Source organism: Ovis canadensis, chromosome X (genome assembly GCF_042477335.2).
Source record: "Ovis canadensis isolate MfBH-ARS-UI-01 breed Bighorn chromosome X, ARS-UI_OviCan_v2, whole genome shotgun sequence".
Lineage (NCBI taxonomy): Eukaryota > Metazoa > Chordata > Mammalia > Artiodactyla > Bovidae > Ovis > Ovis canadensis.
Genome location: NC_091727.1, coordinates 87,647,934 through 87,659,297, shown reverse-complemented (window position 1 = coordinate 87,659,297; position 11,364 = coordinate 87,647,934). Strand labels below are relative to the sequence as shown.

At 57.6% G+C, this 11,364-nt stretch overlaps 1 pseudogene; it reads right to left on the bottom strand.

The window, feature by feature from the left end:
- Positions 1-8,786: 8,786 nt before the first annotated feature.
- On the bottom strand, positions 8,787-11,145 carry LOC138930412 (heat shock transcription factor, X-linked member 3-like; annotated as a pseudogene).
- Positions 11,146-11,364: the final 219 nt, after the last annotated feature.

Below are 11,364 nucleotides of genomic sequence, written 5' to 3'. Positions count from 1 at the left end.
TGACATCCCCTGCCCCACTGATTATGAGATCCCCTCCTGGGGGTAGTCAGGTGCACTCAGCCCTGGGCTCAAGGCCACAGCCCAGCTGCTAGAACTTTCACTGGGCTGGCAGGGGGAGACGAATTCCCTGGCGAGTGAGAAGATCCAGGAGTGTGGGACAAGGGGGAAATAGAGGGAAGTGACCTCTTTGCTGTGCTGTCCACAGGGGGCTGAGCAGCTCAGGGTGAAGAACCGGGGGCAGGGGAGCCAAGGTCTCCCCGGTATCTGACAAAGCTTCAGGCAGTGGACAAACATCAGCCCAGGATTCTACAGGATTGGCTGAACCTCAAAGACACTGAACTTTCCGCTAAGGCAGACCTGACCCGCTGGCATCGGAGGTCCTCCTGGGAAAACCTGCATCCCTGAGATGAAGGCCAGGGAGACTGGGAGGCAGGCCCCTGAAGACCAGGACTACCCAGACGTCTCTGCACTTTGGAGCCTGCAGCAGCCGCCCATCCCCCCACCCGATAAAGAGCTGGTGCCCTCCCACCCCCACCCCCAAGGGAGAAAACGGGACTGGAGCCCTCCCTCACAGGTGCCCTCCATCCCAGGAGGCAGGGGAGCTCCCCGTCCCGAGTTGTGGCAGGACCCACAGCACTACCAGCAGGAGAGCCCAGGAACCATGGGAAGAGGTGGTTACCTACTGCCCGGCCACCAAGCAGAGCGAAGTCACCACACAACACAGGCCAGGCTCACCAGGCCTCATGATGGAGGAGACGGACGACACCCCCACTCCCTGTCCCCACTGCCCAGGGATTGCAGCAGAGTTTCCAGGGTCGCACTGAGTGGCCTGGAGCCAGGGGCCATGATGAGGACTGCCACCGCCCAGAAGACCAAACCCACAGAGCCGGGCAGGTGGTCAGTACAAAACGGCCTCCTGGGGGCTCAATGGATGGGCAACGGATTAAGGTAAGCTCCAAAATGATGCTGAGGCCAAGGGCAGCCACGCCAGTAAACAGGTCAAGATCCCTCGTCCAGGTTCGGCCCCCAAGCCAATTCTCAGATCTGGAACCGAGAAACAGGGATAAGGTGGGCCCCTGGGGGAAAGACGCTGCAGCACCATAGCACACAAACAAGGGAAAGACCCCAGCCCTTCCCAAAGGGACCTCAGGCTCTTGGTCAGTGACCCCATCTAGGGAGGTGGGACCTTCAGAGGCGTGGATGTTGCCAGACACAGGGTCAACTTGACACTGATGTGACAGACCCAGTTAACTCTGACTCTGCAGTCACTTTGGGAGGACCCCCTGGGCTGGGCTTTCTGAGCAGAGGGGGTCAAGGGGCAAGGGACACAAGGCCAGTCCCGAGGAATCATCAGTGGGTCTTGAGCTGGGAGAGCCTGGAATGCAGTAGCCCCCAGAGCCACGTGCGGGGCTTAGTGAGACCTGGGCGAACATGTGATATGAGTGAAAGATGGTAAGGCCAAAGGGAAACCCTGTGTAAATTCCAGCAAGTAAAAGAAAGGCACAGAAAAAGAGGAGGGGATACATGTCCCACTGATGAACTGGAGGACCTTCTCACCCTGGTGGCGCCTCATGGGCATTCTCTGCTCCTGATGCTCACACCCTCTCTGTGCTTAGCCAAGTCTCCATGGTGTGCACGCAAGTACTCAAAGGGTAGCCAGATGGGGCTCTCGCCCAGAGCACAGGAGTCCAATCACTGAAGTCTTCCCACCATGGGTATGGGATGGCAATGTGCCCTCCAGACTGCCCTCGCTGCTCCTTGATCTCAGAAACAAAACAGCTGGACCCATTCAGTGGGCTGCAGCCTCATGTCCAGAAGCCCCCTCCAGTGCTGGGGGGCCTGGCACCCAGGTCATGGCCAACCTGTCCAGATGGAGGACAGTGACGAGCACGTAGTCCCCAGAGTTCAGGAGAGATGGAGACACGCAAACCAGCATCTCCTGCTCCCGGGTCAGATGTGATAAAAAGGCCTGTGATGTGAATGTGAGCAGGGCAGTGCCAGAGGCTCACATAAACTCCTGAGGTCCCCCTGGGTGGTGCCCCATCCCCTGGGCAGGCAGCACCCGAGAAGTGGTAGCAAAGTGGACACCCGTGTCCTCTCAAGGAACTGCAGTGAAACTGAGATGAAATCAGAAGTGCATTCGGTTCTCAGGCTGGCCCCTCGATCTGGGCTGCATGGAGAGGGGCAGAGCCAACAGGAGCTGCCCCGGGGACAGAGGGGAAGGCTGGTTGATGTCCCAGAGCTACACGGCTGCTCCTGGGCTTGTCCTGGGGAAGTCCAAGGCCTGGAACTGAAGCTAGGCAGGGACCAAGGGACTGACACGGACGTGAAGGAGCCCTCTCTCACAGGCAGAGTGCTGGATGCCAGGGCAGTGTCTCCTCTGGGACTGCTCGCCCCAGGTGCCAAGCCTGGGGATAGACTGCAGCCCCCAGTGGGAGGGCCTGAGGGACACACACTGACCTCTGGGGTACTTACGGCTCCAAGAGACCAGGCGAATACTGAGTCTGTTGCTAGTCTGCAAACAGAAGAGGGAAAATCTGAAACACAAAAAATCCAGGGCAGGATGAGCGTCCAGACCCTGAAAGAAGTGCCCACAACTCAGCACAGAAAGGACACACAGCTCAGCAGAGAGATGGGCAACAGGCATTTCAGAGAGGAAACCACATTGGCCAAGAAGGACCCGAGGGAAACTGAGAATCTGAGTCGAGCCCGTCCCAGGTCAGTGCTGCCTGCAAATGCACAGCAGGAGCAAAGTGGAAACCCTCACCAAGCCTCAGAGACCCAGGTGGGGTGGGAGGCAGCACTCCCCATGGCTCGGTCCTCACATCTGGGCACGTGAGGAGAGCTGGGTCCAGCAGCAGGGAAGGGACAGGTGCGGAGAAATGCCACGGAGGAGGTCCTCACAGCTGCCCCATCAGCAACCACATGTCATAGGTCTCCAGTTCACTGGGCAAGGTCTACTTCAAAACCAAGATTTGCTCCAGTTTCATCCACCTCATTAGAACTGATTCAAATGTATTCTTTTTAATGATAACCCTGTATGCGAGACAGCAAAAGAGACACAGATGTATAGAACAGTCTTTTAGACTCTGCGGGAGAGGGAGAGGGTGGGATGATTTGGGAGAATGGCATTGAAACATGTATATTATCATATAAAAAATAATAATTAATGTGAAAAAAACAGGATTTCGGAGGAACAGCAGCAGCCCACCCACTGTTCACAGGACCCTCCCTCATTATCTGAAACCACTACCAGGAGATTCTGGGGTGTCTGGAGGCTGCTGGTAACCACTCTTGGGGTGAGGAGCAAGGTGCCAGCATGAGGGAGTTGGGTCTGGTGACCACTCGGGTCCTGGCATTGCTGAGGCCTCAAATCCAGGAGGCAGCCTCTGCCCCTCAACTTGTGGCTGGGAGGCTTCTGGAAGGAGAGAGCAGGCTGCACACTGGAAGGGAAAGCACTGCTCCACCGACTCATTCCCACAGCAGCAGTTGTGTGGGTGCCCAGGTAACTGGAACCAGTGAGACACTGACCCTGCCTTCCTGGGACTCGGCTAACCTCGGTTGGGTTGGGGGAGCGGTCCACACTTGTGCACAGCAGCCACAGCCTGGGAGGAAGAGGGGGGCACAGGCAGGCTGCAGGAAGACGCAGGGTGCCCCAGAACTCCCAGATGAGAGCATCTGACACTCGGGCAGATGGAGAAAGGGATGTTAAGGTCCTGCCTGGAAGGAGGACAGTAGGTGGTCAGGAGAAGAGGAGCCAGTGGTCCAGGGGCAGAACTGCATGAGAAAGTGTTGGGTCCCGGAGGAGCTCTGTGCAGAGTGCATGGCCAGCACAGCCACCCAGAGTGCTGGGCGACGAGGAAGGAGACCTAGGACCACCGGAAGCCCCACCAGGGCACCATGGACATGTTGGGGCTGAAAGAGGAGAGGGCTCGGCTGTGCTTTCCATCCGGTGTTGATGAGGACAGATGTGCATGCAGTGTGACCAGAACCATGGTACATGAAACACCGGTGGGAGGAGGAGAGACAGCAGGGGTTCAGGCTGGTGTGGGGGGGGGGGGCTAGGCTGACAGCACCCACCCCAGGCCATGCAGTCTGAGCTCAGCCAGTAGCAGTGGGGACAGGAAGAGGAGAATTTACTCTGGTCAGGCATTTGGGAGGCAGGGACACAGCAGGGAGGGTGGCAGAGTCAGGAGCAGAGTCAGGTGGCTGCCCTGGGTGGGCTGAGCCCCCAGAAGAGAGGAAGAGGACAGGAAACAGTTTTGAAGGTGAAGTTGCCTTTCTCTGGGACATCTCAGGTCCCAGGGGCAGCAAGAAACACAGTGAGGATTGTCCTTCTCATCTGCAAAAAAACCCAGATAAAGACTGTTGCTCAGCACTGGGCCAGCAGCCCCAGGGTGGCTTGGAGGGGAGCGGGCCTGGGCTTTCTGTCCAGAGATGCGCAATTCTGCCCAGAGGCCCCGCCTCTCTCCGCTTCCCTGGCTCCTGGGGTCCACGCTGAAGCTCGGATGCGGTCGCTGTCACTTTGCCTCTCGCCGAGTCTCTCGGACTGGACGCCTATGGCAAAGACTCAAAAGGGCACGGTCTGGCCTACGCCACTGAGTGGGTCAGTCCTAGCCTCCGTGCATTCCTAGCACCCACAGCTCCATCCCTGTCAGCCCCGCCCCGCTCCCCCGGTGGCTCCACCCCGCCCCAGCCCTGCCCGGCCCCGCCCCAGCCCTGCCCGGCCCCGCCCCAGCCCTGCCCGGCCCCGCCCCAGCCCTGCCCGGCCCCGCCCCAGCCCTGCCCGGCCCCGCCCCAGCCCTGCCCGGCCCCGCCCCAGCCCTGCCCGGCCCCGCCCCAGCCCTGCCCGGCCCCTACCCGGCCCCGCCCCAGCCCTGCCCGGCCCTACCCGGACCCGCCCCAGCCCTGCCTCCTTCTCCAGAAGCTCCTCCTCACCCACGTGTTTCCCACACTTCAGCCACAGACTTCTCGCCCTGCTCCTCCCATCTCCTCCCCTCTTTTCCGCCCGCCGGACCGCTCACTTCTGGTCCTCCCCCGGGTCCTGCTCCAGGCCGCGGGTCTCGAGGCTCCTCCTGGCCTGACCTTCCAGGCGCCTCAGAGCTTGGCGGATCATATTTCGTCTCCAAGGGGACAGGGCTGGCTGGGGAATGCGCGTTTGTTCCTACGTGCGTGTCTACATAACTGCGTGCCTACGTGAGTATGCACCCTGGTGGCTCAGAGGTTAAAGCGTCTGCCCGCAAGGCGGGAGACCCGGGTTCAATCCCTGGGTCGGGAGAATCCCCTGGCCAAGGAAATGGCAACCCACTCCAGTATTCTTGCCTGGAGAATCCCATGGAGGGAGGAGCCTGGTGGGCCCCAGTCCAAGGGGTCACAAAGAGTCGGACACGACTGAGTCAAACTAGTAGTACGTGAGTACAGGAAGCCATACACACCGGAAATCAGGGGCTTCAGTGTTTGTGGACGCGACGGGACAAAGGCTAGTCAGCGCTGTCACCTGTCAGCGGTCTTGGGCCCCGGTGGTGGACCACTGTCCTGCCTAGTGGCCGCAGCCCGGCCATCCCAAAGCGCCTGGGACTAGCTCTGCTTGCAAGAAGGCGGGACCTGCCTCGTGCGCTGATCATACCTCCGGGCGGGGGTTCCTGGCTCTGGGACAAGGAGTGACTGCCGGATGGCCACGCCGCACTTCCGGTCCCCTCCATGGTCACAGTCCCCGCCCCCTTTCCTTCCACGTGGTCACGACCTCCTTCCAGCCTCCAGCTCCGCCCCCAGACTGTGACCTCATGCGAGCCCCACCTGATCCCTGTGAGCCGCCCCCACCAGGCAGGCCCTGCCCCTGCAGGACTCAGTTGCTTGTCCATGGTTCCCCTCCTGGTGGGGCCCAGCCACGAGTCCATGGAGGGCAGCCCACTGACTGTGGCGGCCCCCAGATCCTTCCAGAGTGGCAGTGTGAGGGGAGGAGTCGTTTTCTCTTGTTCCTTGTGAGGTCTCCTGGGCTATAAATCACTATCACTCCTGGGGGATGCATGCTGAGGCATCGTGGGGTCCCTGTCCCAGCCGCGTGAGAACAGGCCAGCTACTGTGATGAGCAGAACCCACCCTGAAGAAACCTGCACGTGTGTTTCACATCCGTTGGGCCCTCCTGGGTCCCCGTGGTGTGAGGCTCCTGCTGAGAAGAAAACTGGTGGCCTGTTGTCCAACATTGCTGTCTTGTCGCAGTGATTTTCTCCCTGTTGCTCTGGTCCTTGGGCAGGTGAAGATGCCCAGACAAGCAGGCAGAAGAGTGTGTTCTCCTCTGGCCACCAAGCAGGCACCCTCTGCTTCCAGAGGTAGGAGTGCTTGCAGCCCCTTCTTACTCAGGCATCCCACCCACACAGTTGAGCTTCGGTGGCGCCCAGGAGGAAGGGGTTGGGTTGGCTGAGACAATGAGTGGCGGAAACTGGGCAAGCCTGGGATCCTGTCACATACCCCAGTAGAAGACACAGCAATGGCCACACCCCAGGGGCCAGCCAGGCTCCCTGGTAACTCATCCAGACCCAGTGAGGAGGGTGACCCTTTGTCACCCAGCAGGTAGACAGAGATTCAGTGGGATGATGATGCTCGGGGCCCGCCAGTGTGTGAGGACATGGCACCCTTGCCTGTGGTTGGGGGAATGGACATGGAGGAGCCTTTGTGGAAGGCTGTTTGCTGGTGTCTGTCAGCCCCTTGGGTGTGTGCCCTGTGCCCTGGGCCTCCTCCTGCATGGATCTTCCGTCAGTGAGTGTGTGGTCCCTTTGAGTGGCTGTATTGGCACATGAGTTTTCCCTCCCCTTCCATCAGGAGGGACAAATCAGTAACTTGTGGGACCCCCAACACTGGGAGGTGTAAGCAGATGCATGAAGTTGTGCAGAGGTGGAGGAGTGTGCCCAAGGCGCTGGGAGTGTAGAGGTCATCCTCCCACTCCTCACTTGCCTCTGTGGAGGGATGTCTGGACAGGGCTGACTCTCTGGCTTCATTTGCTGGCAGTCACATCAGGGTCACATGGGCTGGGTGACTCAGACTACAAACCATGCTGGTTCAGGAGGCCAGAAGCCAGGGTTGAGATGTTGGCTGACATTGGCTGTCATGAGGGCTGTGAGAACTGTGGCTCTGCTGTGCTCGGGGAAGGAAAGCCAGGGAGGACCTGGGCTGGGAGCCTCTGGGACCTTGTCCCCGTCCTCACAGCCATGTGGAAATGGAGGCTCTGCAAGGCACTGAGACCCTGCTGAGGTTCAGGCCTGTGGCTCTGCTTCTCTGCCTCTCCCCCCTCCAGTAAACAGGGACCCCCTTCCAAGTACAAGGATAGAAGTGAGGATGGAGTTGCCTGTGGTCAGCTTCCCTGCAGTCATGGGCTATCTCTCTATCCCTCAGCACCTCCTCGGTGCCTCCTCAGCCATGGGAAGGTGTGACAGTAACCTGGCAGGTTATTTGAGGTTTGAGTTCTGTGATCCTTGTGTGGTGCTGTCCTAGGCCCTGGTGAGGACAGGGAGAACACCCGACCCAGTAGTTCCTGCTCTCCTTTGTTCTTTCTGTAGGCCCTGGGCAGGGGCTGGGGCATCTGCTGACAGTGGAGGCAGTGGTGTGGGAAGGGCTGGGAGGAAGGTGGCTCCCAAACGCATGGGAAAGACACCTGGCAGGGCCGTCAAGGGCAGCCCCAGGGCCGAGGCCAGGTTGGTTAGCACAGATCTGTGCTCAGGAGGCCTGGGGTAACATGGGGGATCTGCAGAGTTGGCAGTGATGGGGCCTGGAGATGAGGGGTGGGGTGGGGGTTGGGAGGAAGCCAAGCCCAGACTGTGCCTGTCTGTGCTGAGAAATGACCAGAGCCCGACCACTGGGCTGCGAAACCAGGGGACCTGCCCTCCCTCCTCAGTGTTCCCAGGGTTTCATGGCCCTTTGTCTTGGAACTCACCATGTGCCTCTCTCCACCTGTCCCGCCCTCCTTCCTGACTTCCCTGCAGACTGCATGTGATGGACGGGTCCTCTGGGTTGCCACCCTCCTGTTAGTGGATAGCGTGGAGGCAGATGGAAAGAGCCAGCCATCTGTGACCACCCCCTTCTGTGTCACCAGGCTTAGAGGATGCTCGTGCACATGGGGCTGATGTCTGGACCAGGGACTGTGTGTTGGGCGCGGTGGCTGAATTCTAAATAAAGCTGTGAGGGCAGAGCAACACCGGCTGGTGTTCACCTTGTGGAAACCTTGTATTTGTCTTCAGGTTTGGGGTCACATGTTTGCAAGGCCCTTGGTGGTTGGGGTGACCCTGCTTTCCAGTGAGGCTCTTGGGGAAGCCCCTGGATTGGGAGCTGGTGACGCTCAGCTGCTGATCAGAAACTTGTGGCATCATCGGGGGACCCAGGAGGAGCCCCTTCTGCTTCAGGGTGCATGACTCATGGAAGGTGACACCCCCATGGTCAGGAGGCTGGCTGGGTCTTCTGCTGTGTGGCAGGCAAGGCCCAGGGACCCGCTCGTCCTGGGATGGCCTCAGCGAAGGGCTCAGGAGCCACACTCTTGGCAGAACGTGTGAAATGCTGCTGCTTCAGGTGAAAAGGAACTGTGGGTACTGGACTGAGGCCTGCCTGGGGCGTGGGCTTCCAGCCTCATCTGGCTCACCCAGTGCCATGTGAATAGCATGGACAGACAGAAAGAACACAGACTCGCAGCTCTCATTTGATTCTTTACTCCCGTGGAGTTTTGGTGTACTTTATTAGAGCCAAAAATAGATTTTTGATTACAAAAGAGTGCTTTTGGGTGTCCCTGGGGACCTGGCAGCTCAGGGATTGGGCTTGTCCTTGAACTCCTCACAGAGGGCACACTTCTGAGGACTCCTCCTGCTCCTCCTCTGCTTCAGGGGCCTCGTTTGGGGCCACAACTGAAACGGCTCCCCTCACAATGGAATCATAGGTGTTGTACAAAGTCATCACCGGACCATAATCTGGGTACCTCGGGCAGTTCCTGCTCTTGGGCAGTTCCCCTGCACTGTCCCTTCCAGCAGTAGCCAGGGGTACAGACATGGCATTGCTGGATGTACCCTCTCCACTGGGGCAGCCCTGCTCGCTGGGGAGATGACTTGACCTGGGCCGCCCGACTACACTGTCCATAAACCAAATGCCAAGAACTCAAATGAGCACTGGCCAGGGGTTCCATGAACAGTTGAGCCTCCCTTCTGGACCTGCTTGTCAGCCTCTTTGGTGCACTAGTGATGGAATCAAGGAGAGCATCTGGTCACCACTGCTTGCTTCTTTCTCTTTGGGGTCGCTGTTGTGCTGGTGGCGGGCTGAGCAGTTCTTCTGGGGTCACATTTCCTCTAGATGTTCTGCAGGAGGAGAGGCTTGTCTCTCTGGAACTTGGAGTAGTGATAGATCTGAAAGGAAATGAATCACTTTAGCCATCGTGGGGGAGAATAGCTTTTCCTCACAGCCCTCCTTCCCACCACTGTCCCGTCCTTGCCTAACTATGGAAACAAGGTCTTCTCATTCCTGGCAGGTGTTACGGGCACTCCCTGACATCAAGTGACCTCTCAGGGTCTGGAGTCACCCCTGTGGATCCTGTTTAAGGGGATTCGTGGAACACGACAAGGCCTGTTTTCTCCTCTTTCCTTAACCACCCTCTCACGAGAAAAAAGTTCTCCTGGAAATTGAAATCCATCCAGCACTCGGCTTTTCTAGTCCAGTCTCCCCAGAAGGGCTTTCTACATTACCATCATCCTTTTCTTCCCTGCAGAGCGACCCGAATGGTGGATTTTACTGAACCCATGCAGGTTCAGTTCGCAGATGAAACTTTTGATGCTGTCTTGAAGATCCTGTCTGTGCATGTGTGATGGAGGACCTCCATCTGGAAGAGATCTGCCTCAGTTAACACCATGTCTCCCTCATCGTTCCAGTGCACAGAGGTGAAGGCCACATCCTCCACGATCATCCAGAGCTTCCTGGGCAAGGACAGCCCAAGGACGGCATTGTTCACTTCCTCACTGGCTGTTGCTGGGTTCGGGCCCTGTGGGGCGGGTTGTCTTGGGGGCCCGGATCTGGGCTCTCGGGTTGGTCCCACCACTTCTCCAAAGCCTCCTCTGAATCCACATTTGGGTCTGGGTGACATCAGGAGGGTGCGTTGCTGTGGGCTCTCCATCAGTAGATGGGGCCAGCGGGGCTGCACATGGCTTGTTGGAACTCTGACTTTCCATGGAGCCAGTCTAGTTCAGAAGCATTTCTCTACCCAAGCAGTGAATGGTCAGGGCAGAAAGGCCTCAGAGCAGGGTGGTTCAGTTCAGTTGCTCAGTTGTGTCTGACTCTTTGTGACCCCATGAATCGCAGCACGCCAGGCCTCACTGTCCATCACCAAGTCCTGGAGTTCACTCAGACTCATGTCCATCGAGTCAATAATGCCATCTCACCATCTCATCCTCTGTCGTCCCCTTCCCCTTCTGCCTCCAATCCCTCCCAGCATCAGAGTGTTTTCCAATGAGTCAGCTCTTCACATGAGGTGGCTAAAGTACTGGAGTTTCAGCTTTAGCACCATTCCTTCCAAAGAAATCCCAGGGCTGATCTCCTTCAGAATGGACTGGTTGGATCTCCTTGCAGTCCAAGGGACTCTCAAGAGTCTTCAACACCACAGTTCAAAAGCATCAATTCTTCGGTGTTCAGCCTTCTTCACAGTCCAACTCTCACATCCATACATGACCATAGGAAAAACCATAGCCTTGACTAGACGGACCTTAGTCGGCAAAGTAATGTCTCTGCTTTTGAATATGCTATCTAGGTTGATCATAGCTTTCCTTCCAAGGAGTAAGCGTCTTTTAATTTCATGGCTGCAGTCACCATCTGCAGTGATTTTGAAGCCCCCCCCCCCCACAAATAAAGTCTGACACTGTTTCCACTGTTTCCCCATGTCATCTATTTCCCATGAAGTGATGGGACTGGATGCCATGATCTTCGTTTTCTGAATGTTGAACTTTAAGCCAACTTTTTCACTCTCCTCTTTCACTTTCATCAAGAGGCTTTTTAGTCCCTCTTCACTTTCTGCCATAAGGGTGGTGTCATCTGCATATCTGAGGTTATTGATATTTCTCCCGGCAATCTTGATTCTAGCTTGTGTTCCAGAGCAGGGTGGTAGTGCCCAATAAATACTGTCTGGAGATTCTAGAATCTGGGTCGTGGGCCAGGCAGCCAATTAAGTGGTCCACTTCCTTACTTGTTTCATGATGTCACAGAGGTGATGTGGAGAGGCAGCCCTGGCCCAGTGTAGGGGAGGGGGTCTGGGGACAGAGATGTGATCCCTAGCTTGTCTCTTCTCTGAAAGTACAGAAAAGTATGTTTCAGGTTGCCTGCACAGGCTCCCATCTGCTGCCATGTGCC